Here is a 12,817-nt window from a genome sequence, read left to right as displayed (position 1 = left end):
CGGGTACATCCGGGGACACTACTGGGGGTGTCACCTCGGCGGTCACCGCTATCGTCTCCGTCCTCGTCTGCCGTGGTGGGTCCACCTCCATCTCCCTAGCGGGAAATTTTGGTGTCGGGACACTCAGCTCTGTGGGTCCCGTCCTCCTCTTACGTCTGCGGCGCCTCCTCTTGCGTCCTTCTGCTTGGGTTGTCGTTCTTTCCTCCGTGGGCGGCTGCATTGGCCGCGCTGCTGCCGGGTCCGCCGAAGACGTCATCCTCTGCAGCTTGGCTCCCGGGATTCTGCGGAGTCGAGCGGGGCACCTGCGGTTCCAGGCATGGTGCCCGGAACTGCAGTTGGGGCACACAGCCACCGGGCGCGCCACGCCTTCCCGATGGCGGCGAACGCAGTCCCTCGTGGCGTGGTCCCTGCTGCACACGCCGCACAGCTCCTCCGTCCTCGTACACTGCCGCTGCCTGTGGCCGAAAGCCTGGCACTTGTAACAGCGCACAGGCTCCGGCACGTAGCGGCGGCAGATGAAACGTCCCCAGCATCCGAGGTCCAGCGGGGCGGGGACACGTCCCGCACGTCGGCAGGGGTCCGCTCGATCGGTCCTCCCTGCCGTCCTCGTGCGGCGTCCTCCTTCGGGCCCGCTTGCTCTGCACGCTGGTCCAACCGTCCACGTCGTCAGGAGCAGACTCCGTGGGCCGCTTCCTTGTTGCCGCCATAGCAGTGGCGGGAGCGGAACGCTCAACCTGGCCGTCTGCAGGGGCAAGTCAGGGGGAGCTGCAGTGAGGAGAGAGGGTCTTCACTCACTACTGTCTGCCCTGGAGCTGGTGTGAAGAAGGGAAAGAAGAAAGAGAAACCGAGCCGGGAAGCATCCACTGGCGGCCGAGCCTTCCTATTGGCTTAAACCCCAGGAGGTGCGCGCGCAACCAGGAACCCACCACCGCAGGCTCTCGCTTGGAGGCCTCGGGACACTCACGAGGTTCCTCAGACAGTTCCGGCGCAGACAGCAGTGAGTGAAGACCCTTTCTCCTCACTGCTGCTCCCCCTGACTTGCCCCTGCAGACGGCCCGGTTGAGCTTTCAGCTCCCGCCTTTGCTATGGCGGCAAGCAGGAAGCGGCCCACGGAGTCTGCTCCTGACGACGGGGACGGTTGGTCCCAGCCTCCATCCGCACGGCACGCCCACTGTGCAACCCCCCCCGCCACTTCGACCACAAGCGGGAGGTTGAGTGGGCCCAGGCCGACAGAATTATAGAAGGTCGGCTCACCAGGGGCTCTACTTTGGTTCCAGTTGGCGCAGGGGCGGGGACACCGTCCGTGGCGTGGCGTGACGTCACGCCTATGATCGGGTGGTGGCCTGGCCAAGTCAGTGGAGTCAGTCTGAGTTTGTGAAGTGAAGCGTTCACATACCATCACTCCGTTTCCCTGGTGTTAATAATTCACGCTGAAGATGCCTACCACGTGTGCAGTGTTTGGTTGCCATTCCGTTTATGAAAAAGGTGTAAAAATAACATTCCATACGTTTCCGAAAGACGAAGACACAAGGCAGAAGTGGATTACTGCGTGCAGAAGAGGAGATTTTATAAATCCAACCGCTGCACATATGTGCAACCGGCATTTTGAAGATAATGCATACGAGAGAAACCTTATGTACGAGCTTTTGGAAATACCACTACCCTCAAAGCAAAGAAGGCTGCGACCAGGGGCCGTACCAACGCTGCACTTACCAATAGTAACAAGTAAGTTGTGTTAAACTTAAGTAATAAATAATTCAATAGTCAGCATATCCTTGCAGTTATATTTTGAAAAGTTGTACTACTATTTCATCAAGACAAGTGACCAGCAGGGCTTTTTAAAGGTTATAGGAAGAAGAATATGCTAAGGGTAGCGTCATCAAACAACGTAATAGAGGATTCTAATTAGGCTCAATAAACAATATTGTGATATCATTACAGTTTGCAATACAATATACAGCAGCGTTCTGTGCCTCTATTTAATTTTTGTTACTACCGTTGCAGACTCCGTAACAATTGATGATATTCTAGAGAGGAGAAGAGGAACAAAACGATTCCTAGCAGAAACAGATGTCGCTAATGGAGCTGCTGCAACGCCTGAGAGCGAAGGTAAACATAATTAAATGTATTCTTTACTTTAGTTTTAGCTACAGGTCATTAACATATCATGAGAGAGAGAGAGAGAGAGAGAGAGAGAGAGAGGGTAGGTTCCTAAATCCCTTGTCCTCTGTTTTTTCCTTGTATCGTTCTCATGCGGTGGGGAGGAAGAAGTTGGGGTGAGTGAAGGGAGGGTGTGGAGAGTAGGGAGGTGAGGAGGGTAGGACAAAGAGGGTGAGGGGATGGGAGGGAAAACAGAGAGGTAATAATGAGTGCAAGGAGAGGGGTGAAACAGAAATGATGGGGAGGAGGAAAAGTAAGTAAGGCCGGGTTTACACTACCAAGGATAGCGGCTACGGCAGCCCCGGACCTTTCAAATTTGAAATTTAAAGCCCAATACGGCGGAACGGGTATGCCTCACTCTCTCTCTCTCTCTCTCTCTCTCTCTCTCTCTCTCTCTCTCTCTCTCTCTCTCTCTCTCTCTCTCTAACCAATACACAGACTCTTTAATAATTGATTTCAATCATTTCAGCTGTTCCTGTGACAGCTGCTGGTGGGTCGGTACCAAAGAGGAGGCTTCTTTTTGGCGATCCCACAGGTTCAGTGTCTGGCTCCTTAAGTGATGAAGGAAATCACAGAGGGAGGGAAGGAGAGAGAACAGAAGGCCACGGCACTACTACACAGAAGCCTCTTCCACCCCTCCAAGGTACTCATAATATATGTTCAGTATTTGCCTAAAAAAAATAATAACAAAACTAATGAAAAACTTGATACTAATTAAGTAGTCTCTCTCTCTCTCTCTCTCTCTCTCTCTCTCTCTCTCTCTCTCTCTCTCTCTCTCTCTCTCTCTCTCTCTCTCTCTCTTCCTAACCAATACACAGACTCTTTAATAATTGATTTCAATCATTTCAGCTGTTCCTGTGACAGCTGCTGGTGGGTCGGTACCAAAGAGGAGGCTTCTTTTTGGCGATCCCACAGGTTCAGTGTCTGGCTCCTTAAGTGATGAAGGAAATCACAGAGGGAGGGAAGGAGAGAGAACAGAAGGCCACGGCACTACTACACAGAAGCCTCTTCCAGCCCTTGATGAAGTATTTGAGGGGATGCCATTTATTTGTGAAAACAATGAGTGTATTAAAGAAAGAAGTGAGCGTGAGGAGGAAAAGAGAGAGTGGATAAATGAAAGAAAGAAACTTATAGCAGAGAGGGATGAGCTTCTTCAGGAGAAATGTGAATGGGAAAAAGAGAGAGAAATATTAATTGAGAGACTGGAATATCAGAACAAAGTGGGTTTGTGCCACGGCATTGAAAAGGTTACTGAAAAGCTACAAACATATTTGACCCCAACTCAGATCGAATGCATGTTGCACAAGAAGCCTGTGAAGAGGTGGGAAGAGGAGGACATTAGAAGAGCTATGACACTCAGAAGTTTTAGCCCCAAAGCATATAACTATTTACGAGAAACTATGAAGTTTCCTCTTCCGTCGGCTGCCACCCTCAAAAGATGGCTTATGAAACTTGATGTTGAACCAGGATTGCTGCTGCCGGTCATGAAGTTGCTGCACCACAAGTCTGCATCCATGAACCAGTACCAACAGCTTTGTGTGCTGAGTTTTGATGAAACCAGTGTAGCGCATGAGTGGACCTATGACAAGGGTACTGATACACTTTATGGCCCTAAACGTTATGTTCAGTGCGCAATGTTAAGAGGGCTAACATGCGGATGGAAACAGATCATCTACTATGATTTTGATAAACCCATGACAAGGAAAACTTTGTTCGACATCATTACTAAATCAGAGGAGGCAGGCTTTATTGTTGTTGCTATGGTGCATGACCTTGGACCTACAAACATGAAGCTCTGGAAAACTTTAGACATCAGCACAGAGAAGACATATTTCAAGAACCCAGCTGCTCCTGAAAGAAAGATTTTTGTATTTGCTGATGCCCCTCATTTGTTAAAGCTTATACGAAACAATTTTATTGACCACGGCTTCACCTCAGAGGGAAACAAACAAGTCAGCAGTGACTGTGTCAACGAGCTAGTCACCAGGTGTAGGAAAGATCTAAAAACAGCCCATCGTCTATCCCTAAAACATCTTGATGTAAAAGGCTCTGGAAGAATGAAAGTTTCCCTAGCAGCCCAGTTATTATCAGAGACAACAGCAAAAACTCTGAAATACTTTGGAGAGCAAGGGCTTCTTGTTAGCAAACACTGGGCTGCAACAAGCAACTTCACGGAATTAACAGATTCCTGGTTCGACCTGATGAACTCGAGAGTACCGAGAGACAATAAGAAGCGCAAAAAGCATGCCTATGGATGTGATCTAGAGAGACAAAAGAGTATCCTAGAAACAATGATAAAGACTGTTGCGGAAATGAGGGTAACTTGACACTCGAGTCTCTATCCTTTTCAGAAAGGGATAATTATATCAAGCAAATCACTGTTGGATCTTTACAAAACTTTGAAAGAGACCTTCGATGTATCCTACATCCTGACACACAGACTTAACCAGGATGCCCTGGAAAATTTATTTTGCTGTCTGAGGCAGATGGGCAATGACACCCACTCCCACCCGTCACCTGTGCAGGTAAAACACAGAGTTAAATCCTATCTTCTGGGAAGAGATATGGCTCTTGCAAACAACAACAACCGCAGTGAGGTACAGAGTCAAGGAAATGCCTCAATAGAGCCAAGTGAAACCAGTGAGACACTGGAGAGTGAACTACTTCTTTCTGCAATGTTGTTTTCCTCTCTGGATCCGAATGATTCACTTCCTGCCTGCACCTCTGATGAAGTGGATGAGAAGGAAAACGAATGTGGACTTGTTTCTGAGACAACCCTAGAAGAGGAAGTAGAAAAAGAAGGATTGAGATATGTTGGAGGATACATTATGAAAAAATTTCCCCAACATACTTTTCTAGGTAATATCATTGCCGAGAACAATAACACCTGGCTAGGTTGCATCAGCAGACAACCTGGGAAACTAAGAGAGCCAAATGAAAATTTCCTGAATGATTTGCAAGTAATGGAAAAACTATTTGTCTGTTTCCATGGGGATAAATCTTTGAAACCTGGAAGGAACGCAATCAGAAACCTGGCAGATAAAACTGCACAATTTGTAAAACTACCGCAAGAAGTGGTTGATTTTTTCGTAAAATGTAGGATGTTTTTTAGAATAAGAATAATAAATAGAAATCTTTCAGACACCGCCAGACAAAGAAAAAACAAAATAGCTAAACTGGTGAAATAAAATGTGTAAAAGTAAACAATGCAGTTTCATTTTGTTTTCCTTCCCCTAGGAACCATTTCTGTATCACATACTCTGTCCTCCCTACTTATCCCTCCATATTTCTTTAGGACTCTGTCTCTTACGCCCTGTTATGTACTTACTATTGCGTTTTTCTCATCAAAATATATTTTATACCAAGACATAATTAGTCTCTCTCTCTCTCTCTCTCTCTCTCTCTCTCTCTCTCTCTCTCTCTCTCTCTCTCTCTCTCTCTCTCTCTCTCTCTCTCTCTCTCTCAAAAGGAAATACACTCCCCTCGGTTAACGTAGGTATTTTTCACTTGTTTAATATCTACACTTATACAGACTCCCGTATTTGATACAAGTACACGAATTAGGCATAAAAAAAATCATCAGTGGAGAGAGAGAGAGAGAGTAATACGTGTGCTGAATGGAGAGCACAAACTATCATGACAGAGAGAGAGAGATAGAGAAATGAACCGAGATAATAGTGGGCGAGAGCTGCTGATTTCTGGCAACTCTAGGTCAGTAGCTTGGCCTAGGTGGCAACTCTAATAATAGTGTCGACGTCACTCTTTAGCCCCACCCAGCTGCGCAGGAGGAGGAGGTGAGCCGACCTTCTATAATTCTGTCGGCCTGGTCCCCTCGCACCTACCTACGATACCGTTCAGCGAGATTCATGCTACAACAAACACTTAGGCGTCTCCCCTCTCACCTACCTACGATACCGTTCAGCGAGATTCATGCTACAACAAACGCAGGCGTCTCCCTCTCACCTACCTACGATACCGTTCAGCGAGATTCATGCTACAACAAACATAGGCGTCTCCCTCTCACCTACCTACGATACCGTTCAGCGAGATTCATGCTACAACAAACATGGCGTCTCCTCTCACCTACCTACGATACCGTTCAGCGAGATTCATGCTACAACAAACACTTAGGCGTCTCCCCTCTCACCTACCTACGATACCGTTCAGCGAGATTCATGCTACAACAAACACTTAGGCGTCTCCCCTCTCACCTACCTACGATACCGTTCAGCGAGATTCATGCTACAACAAACACTTAGGCGTCTCCCCTCACACCTACGATACCGTTCAGCGAGTTTCATGATACAACACACGCTGAGTCCTCTCCACTCTCACCTACCTACGATACCGTTCAGCGAGATTCATGCTACAACAAACACTTAGGCGTCTCCCCTCTCACCTACCTACGATACCGTTCAGCGAGATTCATGCTACAACAAACACTTAGGCGTCTCCCCTCTCACCTACCTACGATACCGTTCAGCGAGATTCATGCTACAACAAACTCTTAGGTGTCTTCCCTCTCACCTACCTACGATACCGTTCAGCGAGATTCATGCTACAACAAACACTTAGGCGTCTCCCCTCTCACCTACCTACGATACCGTTCAGCGAGATTCATGCTACAACAAACACTTAGGCGTCTCCCCTCTTACCTACCTACGATACCGTTCAGCGAGATTCATGCTACAACAAACACTTAGGCGTCTCCCCTCTCACTTACCTACGACACCGTTCAGCGAGATTCATGCTACAACAAACATTTACATTCAAGTTTTTAACATCACATGATACAATACAGTTCCTTAGCTTCAACAGTATGCAAATATATGTTCCTTATAGTAAATAACATCTCTGCTACAAGCAAAGCAATTCATCTGCTACAGTCATATGAAACACAAGGCGCCGTCACTCACGCGTGGCTGGAGCTCGGTAATCAAAACTCCATCATTATCCACAGCGGCATTATATATGCCGGCATGGCTGGAGATATGGGGGGCGGGGGCCCGGGGGTCTTGTCTCCTTGTTGGGTTCCCCCCACACACTAGCTTCTACAAATGAGTATGGCAACAAATGGGGGCTCCCAAATGGACCATTTTGGGGGGCGGCGGGTCCCTTTGTTGGGGGCCTGGGGGGTACACTCCTTTAACCTCTGTTCGGGAGCAGTGAGTTGCGGGCCTTTTTTTTTTTCCTTACGCCCTTGAGCTGTCTCCTTAGCTGAAAAAAAAAAAAAAAATGGGGTTCCCATTTTGGGGGCGGCGGGGCCCTTTGTTGGGGCCTGGGGGGGCGTCTTCTTATATGACCCCAACACCCCTTCCCTTAGCTACGTCACTGAATTTAGCCATTAGACTTGAGCCTGTATCATGGCACCCCCCCAAGCTGTCACCCGGGGCGGACCGCCCCTCCCGCCCCCCCCTTACTACGCCACTGGTCCCACAGGGTTTTGTCCTATCTCCCACTCTTTCTTTTGTTCAATAATGATCTTCTTTCCAAAACGAACTGTCCTATCCATTCTTTCGCCGATGACTGTACTCTGCATTTTTCATCTTCTTTTAATAGAAGACTCACCCAACAGGAACTAAATGATTTCATGCTGGAGGCGGCAGAAAGCTCAGCGTCAGACCTTACTATTATTTCCGATTGGGGCAAGAAGGATTTGGTGTCCTTCAACGCCTCAAAAACACAGTTTCTCCACCTATCCACTCGACACCATCTTCCAAACAATTATCCCCTATTCTTTGACAACACTCAGCTATCAACTTCTTCAACACTGAACATCCTCGGTCTTTTTTTTTTTTTTTTACAACAAAGGAGACAGCTCAAGGGCACGAAAAAAAAAGAAAAATAAAGCCTGCTACTCGCTGCTTCCAAAAAAGAATTAAAGGAGGTGGCCGAAAGAAAGGTCAATTTCGGGAGGAGAGGTGTCCTGATACCCTTCACTTGAAAGAGTTCAAGTCATAGGCAGGAGGAAATACAGATGAAGGAAGATTGCTCCAGAGTTTACCAGCGTGAGGGATGAAAGAGTGAAGATGCTGGTTAACTCTTGCATAAGGGGTTTGGACAGTATAGGGATGAGCATGAGTAGAAAGTCGTGTGCAGCGGGGCCGCGGGAGGGGGGGAGGCATGCAGTTAGCAAGTTCAGAAGAGCAGTCAGCGTGGAAATATCGATAGAAGATAGAAAGAGAGGCAACATCGCGGCGGAATTTAAGAGGTACAAGACTATCAGTAGTAGGAGGAGAGCTGATGAGACGAAGAACCTTAGACTCCATGCACTCTGTCCAGAAGAGCTGTGTGAGTGGAGCCCACCCACACGTGAGATGCATCCTCCATATGAGGGCGTAAAAGGCCTTGTATATGGATAGCAACTGCGCAGGGGAAAAGAACTGGCGGAGACGATACAGAACACCCAACCTCGAGGAAGTTGATTTAGCGAGAGCGGAGATATGAAGTTTCCAGTTGAGATTTTGAGTTAAGGATAGACCGAGGATGTTAAGTGTTGAAAAAGGTGACAGCTGAGTGTTGTCGAAGAATAGGGGATAGGTGTTTGGAAGATTGTGTCGAGTTGATAGGTGGAGAAATTGAGTTTTTGAGGCATTGAAGGACACAAGGTTCCTTCTGCCCCAATCGGAAATGATAGCAAGGTCTGAGGTTAAGCGTTCTGCAGCCTCCAGTCTGGAGTCGTGTACTTCCTGTTGTGATGGTCTTTTATTGAAAGAAGTTGAATAATGCAGAGTGGAGTCGTCGGCGTACGAGTGGACAGGACAGTTTGTTATGGAAAGAAGATCATTGATGAATAACAGGAAGAGAGTGGGTGATAGGACAGAGCCCTGTGGAACGCCACTGTTGATAGGTTTAGGGGAAGAGCAGCGACCGTCTACCACCGCAGAGATAAAACGACCTGAAAGGAAACTGGAGATAAAGGAACAGAGAGGGATGGAATCCGAAAGAGGGCAGTTTAGAAAGCAAAGACTGGTACATAAGAACATAAGAACATAAGAACGCAGGAGTCTGCAAGAGGCCGGCAGGCCTGTACGAGGCAGCTCCTTTGACCCTAAGCTCCCGTGTATCTAACCCCACCTAATATCGCTGTCCATGAATTTATCTAGTCTATTTTTGAATGTGACAATTGTATTGGCACTCACCACACTGGTGCCAGACTCTATTGACGGCTTTCGATATGTCTAGCGCAACTGAAAAAGTTTCACCGAAACGGCTAAGAGAGGATGACCAAGAGTCAGTTAAGAGAGCAAGAAGATCGCCAGTAGAACGCCTCTTGCGGAATCCATACAGGCGATCAGATAGAAAGTTAGAAGTGGAAAGGTGCTTTTGAATCTTCCGGTTAAGGATTGATTCAAAAGCTTTAGATATACAGGAAAGTAAAGCTATAGGGCGGTAGTTTGACGGATTGGAACGGTCACCCTTCTTAAGCACAGGCTGTACAAAGGCATACTTCCAGCAGGAAGGAAAGATAGATGTTGATAGTTAGAGACGAAAGAGTTTGACCAGGCAGGGTGTCAGCACGGAAGCACAGATTTAAGGACATTAGGAGGCACTCAATCAGGTCCATAAGCCTTCTGAGAGTTGAGGCCAGAAAGGGCATAGAAAACATTATTTGGAAGAATCTTAATAACAGCCATAAAGGAGTCAGAGTGGGGATGAGTAGGAGGAATATGCCCAGAATCGTCCAGGGTGGAGTTCTAACAGAAAGAATTACATACGTAGATTTAGACCCCACCAACAGTCGTGCTGTAGAGCTGAGAAAGGAGGAGGAGGAGGAGGAAGAGGAGGAAAGAGCGAGTAAGAGAACACAACAAAACAATATCAACAAAAATCAGAACAAAAGATGAAGAAGAGAAATTTAGAGATGGCTAAAGGAAAGAAGACAAGAAAAAAAACAATCTCGGGTGGTGTTTGATATTGTTGGAAGTGATGTTAAAGAAATGGCACAAATTCTAACTTCGCTATCTCATTACGACAGGTTATTGCTCTCTCTCTCTCTCTCTCTCTCTCTCTCTCTCTCTCTCTCTCTCTCTCTCTCTCTCTCTCTCTCTCTCTCTCTCTCTCTCTCTCTCTCTCTCTCTCTCTCTCTCTCTCTCTCTCTCTCTCGTGAACATCTTAGATTTGAAATTTTGAGAGAGAGAGAGAGAGAGAGAGGAGAGAAAGGAGAAGAGGAATAGGAGGAGGAGGAAGAGGAGGAGGAGGAGTAGGAGGAGGAGGAGGAGGAAGAACACTAAAGAACACAAAGAAAGAATAAACAACAGCAGAACTGTTCGTCCTTAAGAAGCAATTTGTGACAAGCTACACTAACTATCTAATCAAAAGTGGGAGATGAAGGACAGCAAAGGCGAAGGCTCCTCCACCCCCATCCCTTCAGCCAGAGCTGGCAGGAAAGAAAAGAACCATGCAGCATGAAAAAACTGCATGGAAATTATGTAGGAAAGAGGAAAAAACTATACATTCATTTAATACCCTGCATATTATAAATCTGAAATCAGTGGGCAGCTAACAGAAGTTTTTAGGAAGTCACTAGACACAGGGGTGGTGCCTGTTTCATGGAGGCAGGCACACGTTATTTCTATATTTAAGAAGGGACAAATCTTCTATGGAAAACTATAGGCCGATTAGTTCGACGCCAGTTATAGGTAAAATGCTTGAGTCAATAATAGCTGATGGTATTAGGGACCATATTGACAGACAATTTAATTCACGACTCACAGCATGGGTTTATTAATTAAGGAAAGTCGTGCCTCACTAATCTTTAATCCTTTTACAATAGAGTCAACGAGGCAGCTGACAATGATGAGAGTTACGATGTAGTTTATCTTGATTTTAGTAAGGCCTTCGATAAGGTACCTCACCAGAGACTGTTAAATAAAGTCAGGGCTCATGGAATAGGAGGGAAGGTTTATGATTGGACCGGGGCGTGGATTAGCGACAGGAAACAGAGGGTTACCATTAACGGTAAAAAAATCAGAATGGGGTAATACTACCAGTGGGGTTCCTCAAGGTTCAGTTTTAGGCCCGCTTTTATTCATTATCTACATCAGTGACATAGACAATGGGATAACTAGTGACATAGGTAAATTTGCAGATGACACCAAAATAGGACGCGCTATTAGGACAGGGGAGGATGCAAGAGCGCTGCAGGAGGATCTCAACAAACTGTCAGCTTGGTCAGAGACATGGCAGATGAATTTTAACATCACCAAGTGTAGCGTACTGAGTGGAGGAACACGCAACCCATTACACGGGTATATTTAGACTCCACAGCGATAGGCAGATCAGAGTGTGAAAGGGATTTGGGAGTGCTAGTGAACTCGAACCTAAAACTAAGAGAGAGAGAGAGAGAGAGAGAGACGAGAACAATGCAGGAGCGCGGCGCCTAACAAGGTTCCTGGGGCGGCGGGCGGCCAGCTGAAATTTATCGCGAGGACTGGGTGACGCGTGCAAATCTAAAGGTTCGTACAGTGTCCCCTTACTGGAGCAAACACGAGGGCGAGGCGGGAAGAGAGAGAGGACAAGAGAACAACAACCGGGAGACCATCAAATGTAGGACAGGTTCAGCTAACGTTGCTGTTAAGCGGATTAGCGCGTTGCTGGGCTCACCATCACTTTGGCGTTGTGAAATTGGCTTGTAGAGCAAAATCAGTGGATTCATATTCTCAAGCATTCAGATTTCATTAGGCTTTCATAGAGGTTGTGGGTAGTTTCAAAAGCTTTTTGGCAGTTCAACAAGACTTTAGGCGTTGTGAATTTAAAATGTAGCTGAAAATAGATGTTCTGGATCCTTATCCTCAAACATTCACATTTAATAAGGCTTTCATAGCGGTTGTGGGTGCTTCTATGGATAGTGATAATGATAGTTTGAGAAGGCTTCTGCACCGTGAATGTGAAAAACACTTTCGAATACTTCAGACGATGGAAATAAACGCAAATGTAAAGTAATTTACTTCGACCTAAAACAAAAGCACCGCCTGAGAAGATTTGAGCAGAAGAAAATAATCAGTCATTTGCACCGTGTTATAAATATGGTTCCTTGAGTTAACGTAACACGCTCTTGACTGATTGGTGTTAGCGTGGTGATGAATCCATTAGCACCACCAACACCACCACCATTTCCTATTTTCACTATATACCATCACCACAACCACCAAAAACAACCACCATTTCCTATCTCCGCCACCACCACTACCACCGAAGTCAACAGTTAAATACTAGTATTCTCTTCGTTTCCCCGTCAAAACGATTTTTCCTTTCTTTAATTTTTTTTTTGCCGTTCTTTAAAATATATATGTGCATGTTTTTCTTCCAAACTCATTGTTTTAGCACGCACGCTGACTTCCATCAGTAATGATTTACATTGAATCATTGGGTTGTAGGGGGAAAGAGTGGGTGAATATAATTATCTCGGTCTAACTTATACTGTTTATTATACCGCTATTCGCAGCAATATCTTTCTCTGCTCCGATTGCAACGCTGCCTCGTTCAAAAATCATAACACCGCCGCGGCCGCCACGTTTACCAGCCGGAGCCTCAAATCATGTCCCTTTGTGGTGATAAAGAGGACACAGCCTGGTGTGAAGCTACATTTATTACGGAAGGATGCCAGCCGGGGTAAGTGATATATATAAATAATGATAATGTGGAAATTCTAATC

The 12,817-nt window shown here is 46.4% G+C and overlaps 2 long non-coding RNA genes across 2 annotated transcripts; one reads left to right on the top strand and one right to left on the bottom strand.

Annotated features, from left to right (window-relative positions):
* Positions 1–1,244: 1,244 nt before the first annotated feature.
* Positions 1,245–3,158, top strand: LOC126993101 (uncharacterized). Its single transcript, XR_007747350.1, has 4 exons — positions 1,245–1,725; positions 2,005–2,109; positions 2,630–2,803; positions 3,010–3,158. It is a non-coding gene; the product is annotated as an uncharacterized LOC126993101 (long non-coding RNA).
* Positions 3,159–6,247: 3,089 nt separating this feature from the next.
* LOC126993099 (uncharacterized) lies at positions 6,248–6,907 on the bottom strand. Its single transcript, XR_007747349.1, has 3 exons — positions 6,692–6,907; positions 6,500–6,627; positions 6,248–6,375 (listed from the first exon to the last, which is right to left on the bottom strand). It is a non-coding gene; the product is annotated as an uncharacterized LOC126993099 (long non-coding RNA).
* Between the last annotated feature and the right edge of the window lie 5,910 nt (positions 6,908–12,817).

The sequence above is a fragment of the Eriocheir sinensis genome, unplaced genomic scaffold, assembly GCF_024679095.1.
Source record: "Eriocheir sinensis breed Jianghai 21 unplaced genomic scaffold, ASM2467909v1 Scaffold559, whole genome shotgun sequence".
In the NCBI taxonomy this organism is placed as follows: Eukaryota; Metazoa; Arthropoda; class Malacostraca; order Decapoda; family Varunidae; genus Eriocheir; species Eriocheir sinensis.
Note: the sequence above shows the minus strand (reverse complement) of the source record. Positions and strands in the feature narration are given on the sequence as shown.